Raw genomic sequence first — 6,000 nt, 5'->3', positions numbered from 1 at the left:
GTGGGGACTCCAAGGGGATGCACAAGACCCTCTTCCCAGGATGAAGGCAGGGCCACTTCCCCGCTGCTCACCCAAGGTGTGCACAGCTGGGAACAGGGGGATTTCCTTCCCCAGGGAAGCCTCTGGACTCCTTGCTGAGACATGGATACCCCAGGACACCAAACCAACCCCGTCCCCTCCCCAGCGCCCGTGGCTGCACGCGGAGGAACCCAGTCACCAGCGGCTGCGCGGTTCTCATATCAGTTTTAATAGCAACATCAGAGTACTAAATATACAGAGGGCAAGGGGACAGGGTGGCATTTACAGTGCTTCCAAATACACGGCTTCCACGGACAGAGACAAATTAAAAACCGCTCGGGAAGAAAAGGTCCTTTTGGCACTGCCCCAGCCCGCGCTGTGGGCGGGTGGGGCAACCACAATGCCAAAAGGTGCTTCCACCGGATGCCTCCTGGTGCAGGATTTTCCCAGGAAAAGAAAGAAGTACTCAGTGATGTAAAACCGGTTACAAAGTAAAACTGTCTCATGTTAGAAAACGGGTTTTGGCAAAATAAAGTGTAAACTTCACTGTACATGTCCTATCAAACAAAAAAATAAACCCCTTGGAACCTAAAATAGAAGAATCTGGGTCAGAAATCTGTGCCCTTAGTGTACATTTTTGTGCAACATATACTTTTTTCAAAGTAAATATTATCTCCACTCGTGACACTATTAAAAATGTACCTACAAATGCTGAGAGTAATTCTTAAAAATGTGTGAGAAGCGTTAGATGAGCTCGGGAGACCAAACCCACAGACTTGGAAATGGCAAGGGATTTCTTGCTGGTTTTGAAAAAATCGCGTACAGATTTAATATCTGGTTGAACGAAAATTCCAACCACATTCATCCTGAAATGGGCGGGCTGAGATAGGATAGATATATTTTTGTTCTATTTTATTTTTTAAATTTTTTTTTTACAAAATATATATTATGTGTAGAATATCTACTATTTAACTACCGTTTCAGCTGAACTACCTTCCTTTGCAACAAGCTGCCAGTGGAGAAGAGGTAACCTGAAATCCGTCCCCGCGCCGGCTCTGCCATCGCTACGGTGACCTCCTGGCAGGCTCGGTGCCCGTGGCCCCACGGAGCACTGGTGCCCCATGGAGCACTGGTGTTCTCTGGAGCACGGCTCCTGCCACCACCACCGGCCGCCCTTTCTCCAGCTGGGAAGACAGAGTGAAGGTAAACGATCGGATCTGGAGAGACGGGCGGCTGCCCAGGACCGGCTCTGCCCAGGGTGCTGTGGGATGAAGCCGCCCTCGGGGGACCCTGGCTTCCCAAAGGTCAGGGATTGAGGACCAAACTCTGCCCGCCCTACCTGTTGGTGCCATGATATGGGAGCTCGGACCTGGAGCCCCAAACTAGCTCAGTTTGGTGCACGATAAAGCAAACCTTTATCCAGTGCCAGTGCTGGATGCCGGTGCCAGTGGCAGCAGTGGTACCGACTTCCCGGCCCGGTGGGAGCGGCACATCCTGTGGCTCCTGCTCAGGGTTTGCAAGGGATGTGGAGGGAGGAGAGTCCCAGACAGCCCTGGGCTTGCTGCAGGGCCCAAGTAGAGCCAACCCCTCCTTGCCATGGGTGGTTTGTCCCACACCATTTTCTCTAAGACACAGCCACAAGTGACACACAGACACTCCATGACATGTCTGGGGAATGTGGCAGCCTCTTGGCTGCCATGGTGTGTTTGTCAGGGACTATTCAGGGGCTAAAGAATCTGGAAAATGAACCAAAAAGAAACAAGCAGCAGTGGGCTGAGGGCTTCCAGCAAAGCAAGGAGCAAAACTTTTCTTTTTTCAAGCTTCCAGGGCCTCGGGGTGAGATGATGTGCCCAAAACATGACAAAGCTCCCACAGGAGCGTGTCTGAGAACACCATGCTTCCCTACTTTTCCACGGTGGGAAGATCTACTCAATAGACTATGCCATGGAAATGTGACTTTCTATTTTCATTTCTTTCTTGTTTTTTGGGTTTCATCAATAGGAGGGAATGAAATCATCACAGTTCATTTCCATTCACTGTGCAAGACGTTGGGACGCCTGGATCTTGCCTTGTACATCACTGCATCGGCAGCTCCATCCCAGCCCTTCCTTCTCCTCCTCTCCCTCCACCAGAGTGGCCCAGCAGGGAGGGGGGAGGCTTCCTCCGATAAAGTGCAAGTGCTGTTGGTCCTTATAAATAAGGGAAGATTGTGCATCTACTTTTGTTCCCTGGTTCACCGCTCAGCTCCGGGGAGACCAGGACATGTCCTGCTGCAGACTGGGGGGGAAGCTCATGCAAGTCCTGCCCTCTGAAACCTGTGCCCATCCTTGGGGTCACCTTCCTTCTCTCTCTCTCTCACACACACATACACACACGCATACACACATGCTTTCCCCTCCTCTTCCCCAGCTCCACAGGGAATTTCCTGTGAGCCAGGTGCCTCTCCATCACCACTGGCATCATCACCACCGCTTGCACCAGTACTGCCTGTGCTGCCCTGGCATCTCCCAGCTCTGCCTGACAACTTCCCTGCGGGCAGCAGGTTCCATCCATGCAGAAACACAGAATGCTGCTTCAGATGCCCTGCAATGAGGGAGCTGAGATATATTTCTTGTCATACTGCTACCGCGATTACACTGGAATACCTGTGGGAATGAAATAAATAGGAAGATTAAGGGGAGAAGCACAAGAAACGTGGGTCAAAACAGGTGCAGATGGATTCCCACAAAGTCACAAAGGGAGGAGAGCCTGTTGGCAGGGGCTGCACCAGTGACACCAGCGTCAGAGGAAAGCCCCGTGACACTGAGATGACCCTGGAACAGTCGCTCAGACTCCATGCTTCCCAAGGACAGACACTCCCCATGTTTCCCAGAAACAGCTAAAGCTTTGGAGGCCATTGCTGTAGCAAGACACTCTCTCCTCTCCTCCCTGGAGGCATCCAATACTCTTGAGAGCTGCACATGAGCCACCCAGGAGATACTGCTCTGCCTAGGGGATGGTTGGCTCAAGTCCGCAGGTAATTGTCAGGGCTGGCAAGGAAGACTTCTGTCTGAGGCAGCGTCCAAAAATTCAGGACAAATAATCCAGACTGTGCAATTCTATGGGAAAAGGACAGAAAAGGACACGGGAACAAGAGACCGCACGCGTGGCTATGCGCAACACCACAGGGTTCTACTTTTTTTTTGTTGTTTTTAAACTGCACGTTCGTTATCATAAAGAAAAGGAGCTGAGTAATCAGTGAGGGAGTAGAAACGTGGATCTGGACAATTCTAAAAAACCACTAGTATTTACCAAGGGCAGTTTACAAAAAGAACTGGAGGACTTTGGTCTGATCTCTGCTGTCGTTTCCACCCATTTGACATTGAAGGGACCCGAGTGAGACCCATCCCAGTGTCTGATGTGCAGCACGGCACGGCAGCACCCGACTCCATGGAAAGACTTGGACAGAGGGTTTAGGGTCAGCACCCACAAACACCACCCACCCCAGCAGGAGCTGGACGGGCATGGACTTGTTTCTAGAGCAACACACCAAACTGGAGCCTGCAGAATCATGCTTCCCTGGCAAAAATTCCCTTTAAACACTATTAAGAGATCTCCAGGATTGTGAACAGCTGGCTGTGTCTCCTCCTGCTCCAGCAAAGCCAGCCAAGACCAGGAGAACAAAGGAAGAGGCTCTCTCAATCCCACAGCCCCAGGCTGGGGCAGGAGGCAACAAGCCCCTTCCTCTTGTTTCTTACACAGGGCTGAATAAGCTTTGGTTCCGTGGCCAATTTAGAAGCCGTTTTCCAAAAACCTTCCCACACCCCACTCCTAAAATTTTTCTTCTGTGCCAAGAGAGGTCCATCTTCTGAGAGTCCACCCCTAAGATCTGCCCCGTCCAGCTCCGAGGTGTCATGCCTAGCACGGTGGAGATCACAGCCCTGTGGATACGGGGCAGGCCCAGGTTTTCCGGCTTCTTCCCATCGACCTTGATGATGTATCGGGGTACAGAAGCCTGGAAATACCTTCAGCACTGGCTTGAGCTGTGCTCTGGATGGTTTTGGGAAGCTTTTCCTCTGCTTCCTGCCAGCAGCACAGCCCCAGCCGTCTCCCACCACGGTCACGTCGCAACGCTGGAAAAGCATTTCCAAAAAGAACCAAAATTATATATATATATGTATACATACATATATATGTCTATACATACACACACACACGTATATATATGTATATATGTCTACCTATATATACACATATAGGTTGACAGGCAAGCTGCCAAAGTAGAAAACATCAGATCACCCAGTTTGCATGATGCATGTTAAAGAAATGAGACTTTTAGCCCATGACATCTTCTTTAAAAATGAGTATTTAGGATCTTCAAAAATTGCTACAGTACAAAAAGTGTTTGTGTGTGTATATATATATATTTTTTTCCCCCCTCTACATATACCGCATGTATGTACGCATATGGACCGAAATGGATGATCCCACCAGAAGAGATGCCCCACTCGTCCTCCACAAACATTTCCAGGCGTTATTGACTCGGCTCTTTGCAAAGTCTTTGCATCGGTTCATGGCACATAATGGTATTATTGGCACAGGTTCAGAGTCACCGTCCATGGCCGGGCTCCAGGCGCTCATCCTTCCCTTTTCCATCTCTTGCTGATTCCTCCTCCTCCTCCTCCTCCACGGGATTTTCTTTGCTCGCACACTTTCCTTTCTCTCCTCCCAAAAACGTGCTCCTTGACAACGCAGTTACCTATAGGCGTGTTCATTTTTATAAAAATATATTTGGCCCATAGAACGCTGCTCTTTGAGTCTCCTACTGGTAAACAGAAATGGTAGGTACAGGTAACCCATTATTTTTTTTATATTTTTTACAGGTTCACCAATGGAATCCTGTTGAGGACAAGAAGAAAAAGAAAGATTAAGTCATGACAGGGAATTTGCACCATGTTGTGTGTCACTGCTTGGATGAGCCCCCACAGCCTGGAGGTTTTCTCCTCCTTTCCCCTGGCTGTGGAGGTGCAGGATTCCTGGGGGAGCAGAGCATGGAGGGAGCAGGGTGTCAGTGACTTCCTCCTCCTTCTCCACAGCTGCTGGTCTGTGCTGAGGATTGGGGACACCACTTCTCTCTCCTCAGGGCCTTTTCCAGAGTGGGATCATCCCTGTGTTCTGCAGCTTCTCACACTCGGGCCTTGAGCAGTGAGTGCTCTGGCAGACGAGCAGACGATGACAAGCACTAATGAGATTTTCTGAAGTTAAATCTAAAGAATCAATAGGGAATTGGTTAAGCACCAAACCAGAGATCCTATCAGAGTCCTTAAGCTATTTATGTACCATCTAATGGAAGATGTCTCCCTATGCAGTCTTGGACCCTCAATGTGAAGACAATCACTCCCCATCACTGGCATGTGGCCACTTGCTCTACATGTCTGTGACACTTCATGACCTGTAGCACAGCAGGGTGTGCCAAGGACAGCTTCCAGCAGGTCCCTACACCCTGTACAGCAGCGCTCAGGATACACATTCCTAATCCACACATCCCTAATCTGTGCCCTGTCTGGCTGGGATCAGCACCTAGAACGTGGTGTGCTTTTTGTTGCAGGGTTCTTTTTCTAAAAAAAAAAAAAAAATAAAAAAAAAATCACTATTTTTCAGCAATATGCCCAATACACCATCTCCAAGAACAACCCTGAAGTCTTAATTAGCGAGACAGATTTTCCAGAGTCCTTAATCTCCTGTGCTGGGGCTGTGCTGGGACTGCTGCTACTCCTCCGAAGACAAGCCGGGATCTTTTATGATGACTCATTATCTGTTAATGTTAACACAAGCCATTTGCTGTTGTTAGGCAGAACGCGGCCAGCACAGCAGCTGCTGCCGTGTTGGAGCGAGGCATCACCACACAATGCTGTCAGATCTCACCCGCCCTGTGCCAGGGCAGGGTCAGGCCAGTGTCACCAAACCAGCACAGCTGCTGGGTCCCAAAGCGTCCCCTCCCTG

The 6,000-nt window shown here is 49.8% G+C and overlaps 1 protein-coding gene across 1 annotated transcript in view; it reads right to left on the bottom strand.

The window, feature by feature from the left end:
• Positions 1–227: 227 nt before the first annotated feature.
• The window catches only part of AJAP1 (adherens junctions associated protein 1), a 37,994-nt gene continuing 32,221 nt past the window's right edge, over positions 228–6,000 (bottom strand). The window contains exon 6 of the mRNA XM_066203089.1: positions 228–4,896. The gene's annotated coding sequence lies outside the window, so the exon portion shown is untranslated. The remainder of the gene's footprint in view (positions 4,897–6,000) is intronic.

The sequence above is a fragment of the Chamaea fasciata genome, unplaced genomic scaffold, assembly GCF_029207755.1.
Source record: "Chamaea fasciata isolate MVZ Bird 193981 ecotype frontalis unplaced genomic scaffold, bChaFas1.0.hap1 SCAF_23, whole genome shotgun sequence".
Classification (NCBI taxonomy): Eukaryota; Metazoa; Chordata; class Aves; order Passeriformes; family Sylviidae; genus Chamaea; species Chamaea fasciata.
Note: the sequence above shows the minus strand (reverse complement) of the source record. Positions and strands in the feature narration are given on the sequence as shown.